The sequence below is a fragment of the Cibotium barometz genome, chromosome 4, assembly GCF_041138505.1.
Source record: "Cibotium barometz isolate CiBa-2024 chromosome 4, ASM4113850v1, whole genome shotgun sequence".
NCBI classification, from domain to species: domain Eukaryota; kingdom Viridiplantae; phylum Streptophyta; class Polypodiopsida; order Cyatheales; family Cibotiaceae; genus Cibotium; species Cibotium barometz.
The window spans coordinates 13,834,136-13,846,229 of NC_141049.1; positions in this window are offsets into that span (position 1 = coordinate 13,834,136).

The window sequence follows — 12,094 nt, forward strand, 5'->3', positions numbered from 1 at the left end:
AGAATGAAGTACGTAACTGAAGTTGGTGATGGAAGGATACAATTTGATCCAACCTCAAAAGCAACAGCTCTCACAAATATAAGATGCACATCCTGTCACCATCTTGGACAGTTAAATGCAAATAAAATCCACAAAAAATCAAACAAAAGGATTGACATCTTCATTTTGAGGGAAAACAAAAACTCATGCTCAAACCAAGAGGATAGTAGGTGACTAACTAGTCAACTTTGCCAATGTCACTTTAGGAAGAAGACATGATGAAGAACATAATAACTCTACCAAAGAGAAGTTGTGGCACCACATGATAAAATCTAATGACTTACCTTACATAAAAAAATATGGCAAAAGGGTTAAAAATTTGTCTTGTCATGTCAAGCAAAGCCCAAAACATTATGGCACGCTATCATTTCTCTTTTACTCATTGTACTCAAGTTTTCTAATTATACGTCATTGCCTAAGTCACGTGTGCTAGAGAGACATGCATAAGAGTCAAATTAAAGTCACTTGTGCCAAATGGGCAAGCATAAGAGAAGCGTATCATGTAAATTTCTCTCAAAGTTCTACACCACCCACGCAGTTTACACTGACATGCAAACACTTTGCACCATACTTCAAACCTCGCATGCAAAAACTTTTTGTTTTGACTTAATCACATGCATTGGACCGACATTTGTACCCTCAACTTCGACTGCCACCACTGACTTACCTCAACAATCCACATGTTTTGTACCTTTGCCCCATCACAAACCTCTCAAGCCTTGCCAAACCAACATCCATTACCTAGGTTGGAGGACGGACCTAGAACCAGGAGGGGGATATGTAAACTCAAGGTTAACAAGAACCACCGACATGCATCAATAATGCACACACCTACATCTTCAACAAGCTTACACTTTAATTACGAAAGTGTGCATTGGTCTCACAAAACATGTTTGTGAGTAAAATATGTAATATTTTTTCAAAAACGAAACATTTGGTATCTTTCAAAGATTCCTTCCAAAAAAGCTCTTTTTAAGGGTTTTTTTGAAAACGTTGTACTCATGAGTAAAGCATATCCAAAAAATGACAAAATTTTGGGCACTATGTAGAAATTTTACATGATACAAAATGATAAATAAACTCAAAAAAATAGATTTTTTTACAAAATGTTACTTAAAAAGTAGACTTCTCAAATAAAATTACAAATTCATGCCATAATTTAGATTCTTACATTAACGATTAGAATGTCAATAAAAAACAATACTATGCTCAGTGCAGCTCCCACACTACTTATTTTTCACTAGTGTTGAGTCCTCCACTATCACTAGTGGCAGTCTCATCCCTTGAGGAAGTTGATGATGTGTACTCCTCCTCACTATCCACAAGTACATTTCCCTCCTCTAAGTGAACTCCTCAAGGAAGAACTCCACTACTTCGTTGGCGTGTAAGTGGCACATTTGGTGATGAAGTGTTTGGATGCTCCCCAACATTTAAAGAAGGAATTTTTCGCTTGAGAATTGATATTGTAGACTTTCATAAGTAACCTACTTCTATAAGAGTAAAGTCATAAACTAAAATATCCACATCTACAAGTACCAATAGACTAGTGCTTGGAGTGCTTTTGTTTCTCTTTCGTTTTTCCCTATCACATGAGCCTCGCTTACCATCTCTGGGCTATACTTCCCTCTGTACTTCCCTTCAAATCTAGCTTGCCTTGTATTTTTAAGTATTTTAAATCTTAAACATGCCACATCATCACACAAACTTTTATTTCTTTAGAAGCTGCTATTTGCGTAATAATAAAAAATTAAGTATTATATAAACATAGCTATTTTATAGATGATTCAAGTACAAAAAATTTGATATATTTTGAAGGTAGTGCTTTGATTTACTTTTAGTTATTTAAAATTTAAGTGAATTTTAGTCTTTTGTGAGAATTGAATTGTAAATTTATGTCCAATACTCAAAAAAGATATATATATTTTCAATATATGGAAGGGAATCTTTCTAGATAGTCTAGGTCAATTACCTATTTTACTCGCGACCATCTACAATGAACCAAAAGCATGCACAAGTAGTGCAGAGTCACTAAAGGATATACATACACCCTCACTTATGTGTTGTCCGTGTTGGAATCAGTCAAGACCACTACACTTGGAGGATTGAGCTATGGAGGATGAAAGGAATCCGTGGCAATTATGCGTGTAGAGAAAGGAAGAAAAGAAGAGGACAACAAAAGTGAGGCGGTGATTGCACGGTGAAAAAGTGATTGATCAATTATATAAAAGGAAAGTACAAGAGCCATTTATAAGCTTGACTAAGCCGTATTAAAGGCTGCCTAAATCATAGGAGATAGCACCATGGCTAACATCACTACTTAGCTAGCTAAAGTCAAAATACGCCAAGAGGAATAATATGTTAATATCTATTATACCCCCCCTTCAGGTCATGGGTGGCTGAAGCCATGACATGAAACATGGATACAATGCTATGGGAATGTCTTACCTATAAACAGACAGTGTGTAATCCCAAAAACTAATATGCAGAGAGAAGGTCTTACCTCAATTGAGGCAGTGACTAGTCTCATATAAAAGATTCTAGAGTACAGAGAAAAAAATGTTGAATGGAGAGGATAGCAGAATAAATAAAGCCAGAACATGGCATGTTCTACATCGGACTTAGAGGTTCAAAGCTAAGCATGATCAGAGGTCCAATTTGCATGGCTCAGAGGCTCATCACAATAGTAGGCATGGCTCAAAGGCAAATGCACTTGATTCAGAGATCCATACCCAAAACATGGTCTTTAGACTCAACTCAGAGGCCATGGGAGCTCGTTACATTAGCCCCTTGAATAGCATCCATGATAATAATAAAAACTAAGAAGAAATACATATCATTTTGGAGTCAGAATCCAGGATGCGTACCCCACACAAATTATTGAGAAAATTTAAAAAAAGTAAAAGGGCTTTAAAGAGCATAGTCATCCCATCGTTCATCACTATCAACAGACATGGAGTCAACAATCACTACCAGCAGGGCATCATTGTTGTTTGTTGAGGGCTCTAGATCATCACCACTTACGCACCCAATATGAAATTGCCTTTTTCACAGATTCAGTTGTCTTTAAAACAGAGTTGGAATGAAACCATAGTGTTTCCCATCAGCATCCTTAGAACTTCATTTTCCACTCCAATTTCCAATCATTTCTTCCTCGGCGTATCTATGGCATCATTGGCAACTAGAACGCTCACCCCACTGCTCACACAGGGGCCTTTTCAATAGTCCCTAGCCCATAGTACCTAGGAATATAATCACATAAAATCTATATGGACTCTCCGTTGAAGATCATCTAGATCAAACAACAAGATCCATGTAAAAGAGCCATGAACTCCTTCGTTGAAGACTAGCAAGGCCAATCAACCAGATCCATGCCGGTGTTCAGAAAAAAACTCCAACTCATTTTCTTCCTCGACGCACGCATGAGTATCCTGGGCGACCCAGAGCACTGTATGGTCAACACCCTCTAGGTTCCTTCGCAGGTCACCTAGCGCTTCACTCATAGGCCGCTTCCTTGGTCCCTCATCCACCGTATCAGAAGCTCACCATTGTAATCGAACCGAGGCTAGTCAAGACCTCGGCCAACCTTGCTACGTGAGACGTCCTTCATTGACTCTCCTGCAACCTTTTCATTTAGATCCTTACGACCTTATTCGACAAGATAGTCAACATACTTCCCCAGCATTCTTGACATAAAATAATCTTTAAAAATAGATTTAATATACAAATACAGTTTCCAACAAACTCCCATTATTCCACGTCATTTCTTATTATTCCACATTCTTCTACATCAATTCACATCGCATCATTCCACATCCATTCACATCATTCCATATCCAATCACATCCATTCACATCGTCCATATCCAATCACATCCATTCACATCATCCTACATCCATTCACATCATTCCACATCCATTCACATCATATCACATCCATTTACATCCATTCACATCATATCACATCCATTCACATCATATCACATCCATTCCACATCCATTCACATCATATCACATCCATTCACATCATATCGCATCCATTCACATCATTCCATATCCAATCACATCCATTCACATCATATCGCATCCATTCATTCAGGTTCAAAGTATAGTTACTCTACTTTCAATACTGACAGAACTTTTCTAAATCTCCGCCAATTACTTGGCTTAGTTAAAGGTAACTTTTTTCGATTACGTTAAATCTAAATTTCTGTTCACTTTTTGGATCCTTGATCCTCTCAAGGATTCCAAATTCCTTTCCCAGGGAATCTAGGGATAGGTTAGTCATAAGTATTCACATTTATCCAACTAAGCATTTTTTGGTCATTTTTATGGGAAATCCTTTTCCCGTTTAGAATGTACTCCAAGATTTTGTTTTTCAAGAATCTAGACATATAATAGTTCAAAATTCCAAAAGTTGAATGTGTACTGAAAGATCCGTGCCCCCTCCGTGCAACAAATTTGAGGGTGCTAGCAGCAAAAGTAGCACTTCTTGCGAGCACAGGGCAGAGCCTCTCACTCGGGGCCTCGCCCCACGGATATCCAGACAAGAGACTGATCCCTCGGTTCTTCCAAAACTGAACCCGGAAAAACTTCCCTCTCCCAGAAAGCACGGGCGATTCCTCCAGGATATTTTTATTCTAACATAGTCAAGAGCTTAACTAACCAAACTGATCCGACTGAATCCGTAAGTCACATGGTCAGATCAAGGAAGAGACTTGCACTTGGATCATAGAGACAAACACTTTTTTCCTCATCAAGAGGCATAGCCATTGATTCTTTTCCATAGAACAAAGACTATTAGGGATTTACTTCATCTATCGTAACATAACATAATTGAATCTCATTTTAGGGATCCATCAGTCCAGCCTACAATCCCATGGGTTAGCCAACCGCCCAACCACTATAGTGATAGGATCCATTTAGGAAATTGGTTATGTTTTGCCCCGGGTACCAGGGAAAAGAGTTCCCAGGTCCCCTAGCCGGCACTTCAAGCAAACTTCAAGATAGTCACACCACTTACACACCCAATATGAAATTGTATGTTTTTTCACAGATTCAGCTGTCTTTAAAACAATCTTTTAATGAAACCATAGTATCACTGATCATAATCCTCCAAAATATCTAGGTTGAGTTCTAATTTTCAATCATTCCTTCATCGGTGTACCTATAGCATCATTGGCAACCAGAACGCTCACCACCTATCCACTCAGGGGCCTTTTCAATAGTTCCTAGCTCATAGTTCCTGGAAATATATTCACTTATAAAAATCTAGATGGACTCTCCGTTGAAGATCAGCAAGATCAACCAACATATCCATATAAAAGAGCCATGGACTCATCCGTTGAAGACCAGGAAGGACAATCAACCAGGTCCATGCCCGAGTTCAGAAAACAACTCTAACTCCTTGTTCCATTTTCTTCCTCGACGCACGCGTGGGTATCTTCGGTGACCTAGAGCCCGAGCACCGTATGGTCAGCACCCTCTAGGTGCATGCGTCGGCCCCGCTCGCACTCACGAGGCTCCTTCGCAGGTCACCCAGTGCTTCACTCATAGGCTGCTTCCTTGGTCCCTCATCCACCGTACACCAGAAACTTACCATTTAAATCGAATCGAGGCTAGTCAAGACCTCGGCCGACCATGCTACGATTGACCTACTTCGTTGACTCTCCGTCAGCTTGCAACCTTATCACTTAGGTCTCCACATGACCTCATTCACAAGATGGTCTTCCCCAGCATTCTTGACATAAAACAGTCATTTAAAAACACGTTTCATAAATACAATTTCTAACGAACTCTCATCTTTCCACATTGTTCCACATTATTTCTCGTTATTCCACATTCTTCTACATCAATTCACATTTCTTATTCCACATCCAGTCATATGTATTCCCATCATCTTCATCCATTCTCATCCAATCACATCTTATCACATCCATTCTCATCCAATCACATCTTATCACATCCATTCTCATCCAATCATATCTTATCACATCCATTCTCATCCAATCATATCTTATCACATCCATTCTCATCCAATCACATCTTATCACATCCATTCTCATCTCATCACATCCATTTACATCTCATCACATCCACTCACATCTCATCACATCTTATCACATCCATTTACATCTCATCATGTGAGATCCCTGTTCCCACCGTGCAACAGATTCGGGGTACTAGCAGCGGAAGTAGCACTTCATGCGCGGGGCAGGGACCCACACTCGGGGCCTCGTCCACGAATATCCGGACAAGAGACTAATCCGTCGGTTTTTCAAAAACCGAACCCGAAAAAACTTCCCTTACCCGGAAAGCATGGGCGATTCCACCAGGATAACTCTTTACTCTAAGGTAGTCAAGATCATTACTGATCAAACCGATCCGACTGCACCTCTAACGGTATTTGGTCAGATCAAGGAAGAAACTTGCACTTGGATCATTGGGATCAACGCTTTTTTCCCCATCAAGAGGCACAGCCGTTGATTCCTATCCATAGAACAATTTACTATCCGGGATTTGCTTCATCTATCGTAATAATAGAATTTAAATCTCGATTTACGGATCCATCACTCCAGCCTAACCCCATCCGATCCCATGGGTTAGCCAACCGCCCAACCACTGTAGTGATGGGATCCAATTTGGAATTTGGTTAGGTTTTGTCCCGGGTACCAAGGAAAAGAGTTCCAAGGCCCCCTAGCCGGAAGTTCATGCAAACATAAAACTAGCCACACCACTTACACACCCAATATGAAAATTGCCTTTTTCTTAGCATCAGCAACTTTAAAACAATCCTTTAATGAAACCATAGTACCACTGATCACAATCTTCCAATTTATCCAGTTGATTCATAATTTCCCATCATTCCTTCATCAGAGTATCTATGGCATCATTGGCAACTAGAACGCTCACCACCTGTCCACACAGGGGCCTTTTCAATAGTTCCTAGCCCATAATACTCGGCAATATAATCAATTATAAAAATCAAGATGGACTCTCGTTGAAGATCAGCAAGATCAACCAACAGATCCATATAAAGAGCCATGGACTCATCCATTGAAGACCAGCAAGGTCAATCAACCAGATCCATGCCCGTTTTCACAAAACAACTCTTACTCCTTGTTCCAATATCTTCCTCGACGCACGCGTGGGTATCCTGGGCGACCCAGAGCCCGAGCACCGTATGGTCAGCACCCTCTAGGACCCTTCCTCGCAGGTGACCTAGCGCTTCACTCATAGGCCGCTTCCTTGGTCCCTCATCCACCGTACCGGAAGCTCACCATTTTAATCGAACCGAGGCTGGTCAAGACCTCGGCCGACCTTGCTACGCGAGACGTCCTCCATTGACTCTCCGTCTCAGCAGTTGCAACTTTATCAGTTAGGTCTCCACGACCTTAATCACAAGACGGTCAAAATGCTTTCCCAGCATTCTTGACATAAAACAGCCATTTACAAACAGCATTTATAAACAGTTTACAAATACAATTTCTATATTAACTCTCATTTTTCCACATTATCCCTCATATAATCCACATTACTTATTCCACATTCCATTTATATGTGTACTCATCCAATCACATCATTTTCCATCTCTTCACTTCAGATTCCTTCACATCACATATCATATATTCACATCCATACATCCACATCCACATCCACATCCATACATCCACATCTACATGCTTACCTCCATTTTCACATCCTCATTTATACATCCACCTCCCATATCCACATTCATACATACACATCCATATCCACATCCATACATCCACATCCACATCCATACATCCACATGCATACATCCACTATCACGTCCTCATTCATACATCCACATCCACATACATACATACATCCACATCTACATCCACATTCACATACATCCACATCCACATTCCCATTCACATCTATACATCCACATCTACATCCGCATACATACATACATCTATATCCACATTCCCATTCACATCTATACATCCACATCTACATCCACATACATACATCCACATCTATATCCACATTCACATACATCCACATCTATATCCACATTCACATACATCCACCTCCACATCCACATTCACATACATCCACATCCACATTCCCATTCACATCTATACATCCACATCTACATCCACATACATACATACATCCACATCCACATTCCACATTCACATCTATACAGCCACATCTACATCCACATTCACATACATCCACATCCACATTCCCATTCACATCTATACATCCACATCTACATCCACATACATACATACATCTATATCCACATTTCCATTCACATCTATACATCCACATCTACGTCCACATACATACATCCACATCTATATCCACATTCACATACATCCACCTCCACATCCACATTCACATACATCCACATCCACATTCCCATTCACATCTATACATCCACATCTACATCCACATACATACATACATCCACATCCACATTCCACATTCACATCTATACAGCCACATCTACATCCACATTCACATCTATGCATATACATCTTCATGCATACATCCATTTTCACATTCATACATCCATTTTCACATTCATACATCCACACTCATCTTCATGCATACATCCATTTTCACATTCATACATCCACACTCCCATTTCCACATACATACATCTCTTATCGCATCCTATCCCTTCCCATATCTATTTATAGAATATAAGGGAATTCTTATATTTGATATAAAATTTCTTTACGCATCTAATTATGCATAAATTCCATTTAAGGTTACTAACACTTTCGAAATAAAAATCAATCTTTTATGCATCTTCCTATGCATAAATTCATCTTCCTATGCATAAATTCATTTTAAATGAGAATGACACTTTGAATTAAAATTCAATCTTTTATGCATCTTCCTATGCATAAATTCATTTTAGATGAGAATGACACTTTTGAATTAAAATCAATCTTTTATGCATCTTCTTATGCTTAAATTCAATTTAGATGAGAATGACACTTTTGAATTAAAATCAATCTTTTATGCATCTTCTTATGCATAAATTCAATTTAGTAGGAATTACACTTTTAGAATAAAAGAATTTCTCTTATGCATAATTTATGCATAAAATCTATTTATGATGAAAATCACACTTTTAGTATAAAAATATCTTTTATGCATAACTCTATGCATGAAATCCAATTATGATAAAAGTAACATTTTTACAATATAATAATCATCTTTTATGCATACCTCTATGCAAGAATTTCAAATGTGATAAAAGTAACACTTTTACAATAAAATAATCATTTAAAAAAATATTTTTATAATAAAATAATCATTTTTTTTTCATATCCCTATGCATGAAATTCAATATGCTAAGTAACACTTTTGATATAAAAATTTATCCATTATGCATACTTCTATGCATGAAAATAAAAATGATAAAAGTAACACTTTTGATATAAAAATTTATCCATTATGCATACTTCTATGCATGAAAATAAAAATGATAAAAGTAACACTTTTGATATAAGAATTTATCTATTATGCATACTTCTATGCATGTAAATAAAAATGATAAAAGTAACACTTTTGATATAAAAATTTATCCATTATGCATACTTTCTATGCATGTAAAAAAAATGATAAAAGTAGCACTTTTGATATAAAAACTTATTCTTTATGCATAATTAAAAATTCAATTTCTCCATGATTATAATGAAATTCTTTCAATTAATCTAGGATGATAATTCCTAGAATATGGTAGGAAGTCCTCTTTTTATGCTTTGAATGAAATTATTTTATGCGTAATTTTTATAAAAATTTTGCCATAGCTCCGCTGCTATGACTGATAAATCTCAATTTTTCTAAGGGATAAAGCTTATCATTAAGAAAATAATTAGAATGGTCTCTAATTGGATCATCAATCTATAATGGATTGAATCATCAATATGCATAAACTAAAAGCATAGAAAAAAGCCATTAATTTGGCCTCAAGCATAGCTTAATCTTGGATTAAGAAAAAGCTTTATGAAAAGCTTCATTTGGATTGAGAATGGGTCATGAGTATGACCATTTCTTGAGTGAGAGAGAGAAATTACATAAAAACCATTAGAATTTAAACATAAATGGAAATTAACTTTAATAGCATTTATTAAATTATGTAACTCTTCACTACTATTCACCAATTAACTTCAATAGAATTTAAAAAACCATACCAATTAAGCTTCTCAAGCTTGAGAGGGGTTGAGAAGAGAGAAACATTGAGAAATTATAAAAAAGATCAATATTCACTAATTACCTTACAAATTGCTTGATTCTTTGTTCACGGTAGAGGCCCCCAACCAATCAATTGGTTAAGTATGTTGATGGAGCCACTAATGGGGATTTAAGAAAGAGGGAAGCTCCAAAAACTAGTGAATTATTAAATGAATTCACAGTTCTTGGCTTAGGTGGAGTAGAGTAACGATGCATAAACACTATATATTTTTCAACAAGGGGGAGGCTTCTATTTATAGGAAAAATTGAGCTCCTAACCAAACAAACTGATTCTAGAATTTTCCAAATCAGTTTGGTCAATTTTTGACCATTTTTAGGTCAGTTAAGCTAACTTTTTGGAACTAGACTTGAATGAGGAGAGAGGAGAGATGAAATATCTCAATTTTTATGAGTTTAAAACTCATTCAAGCATGTGAAACATGCACCTCCTTTAAAGAACTCCCCTTCCTTACATATATGTCATAATGGAATCATTATACCCAAAATATCTCATATTTTTAATATTGCTCATAGTTTTTTACTAATAAACCTTGTACATTTTCAACTCTTCATCTTATGTGAAATATGCACCTCCTTTAAAGAACTCCCCTTCCTTACATATGTGTCATAATGGAATCATTTTAATATTGCTCATAGTTTTTTACTAATAAACCTTGTACATTTTCAACTCTTCATCTTATGTGAAATATGCACCTCCTTTAAAGAACTCCCCTTCCTTACATATGTGTCATAATGGAATCATTTTAATATTGCTCATAGTTTTTTACTAATAAACCTTGTACATTTTCAACTCTTCATCTTATGTGAGCATTTACTCATTTTTGGATACCCAAAATATCTCATATTTTTAATATTGCTCATAGTTTTTTACTAATAAACCTTGTACATTTTTCAACTCTTCATCTTATGTGAGCATTTACTCATTTTTGGATACCCAAAATATCTCATATTTTTAATATTGCTCATAGTTTTTTACTAATAAACCTTGTACATTTTTCAACTCTTCATCTTATGTGAGCATTTACTCATTTTTGGGTATCTTCTTTTACAAATTGGATTTATCTCCTCCCTACACATGGATTGATGCTATTGGCCCATAGGAACCTTAATTGGACCATAATCCAAAAATTTCTAAAAATCTAGACCCTTAGACTAAGGTCCTTTATACCCATTTCCAATAAATTCTAATTGCACATTGGAAAGTTCTTTTTGAATTTCTGTTTCAGGGGAACTTATTTTAATAAGATGAGATAATTTTCTATCCAAAAATATTAAAAATCTGAATATTCTCTCTCTAGAATATTTTCTCTCTCTAGGTTAAAACAGTTAGAAACAAGGTCTTTATATTTCTGAAGAGGGATTGATTACAGGGGAAGATACTAGACATCAAAAGGGGGGTTGGGGGAGGAATCTTACACATCACATCCACTCACATCTCATCACATCCATTCACATCTCATCACACCCATTCACATCCATCACATTCATTGCATCCACATCACATCACATACATTCCATCCACATTTATCCTTATCACATCACATTCATTCCATCTATATCACATCACATTCGTTCCATCCACATTACATCACATCCACATCTATCCATATCTCATCACATCCATTCACATCTCATCACATCCATTCACATCTCATCACATTCATCCACATTCATCCATTCATTCACATTCACATCTATCCACATCCATCCATTCATTCACATCACATATCATTCTCATCCATTTACATCACATCACATCCTTTCACATCTCATCACAGACACATCCACATCTATTTACATCACATCACATC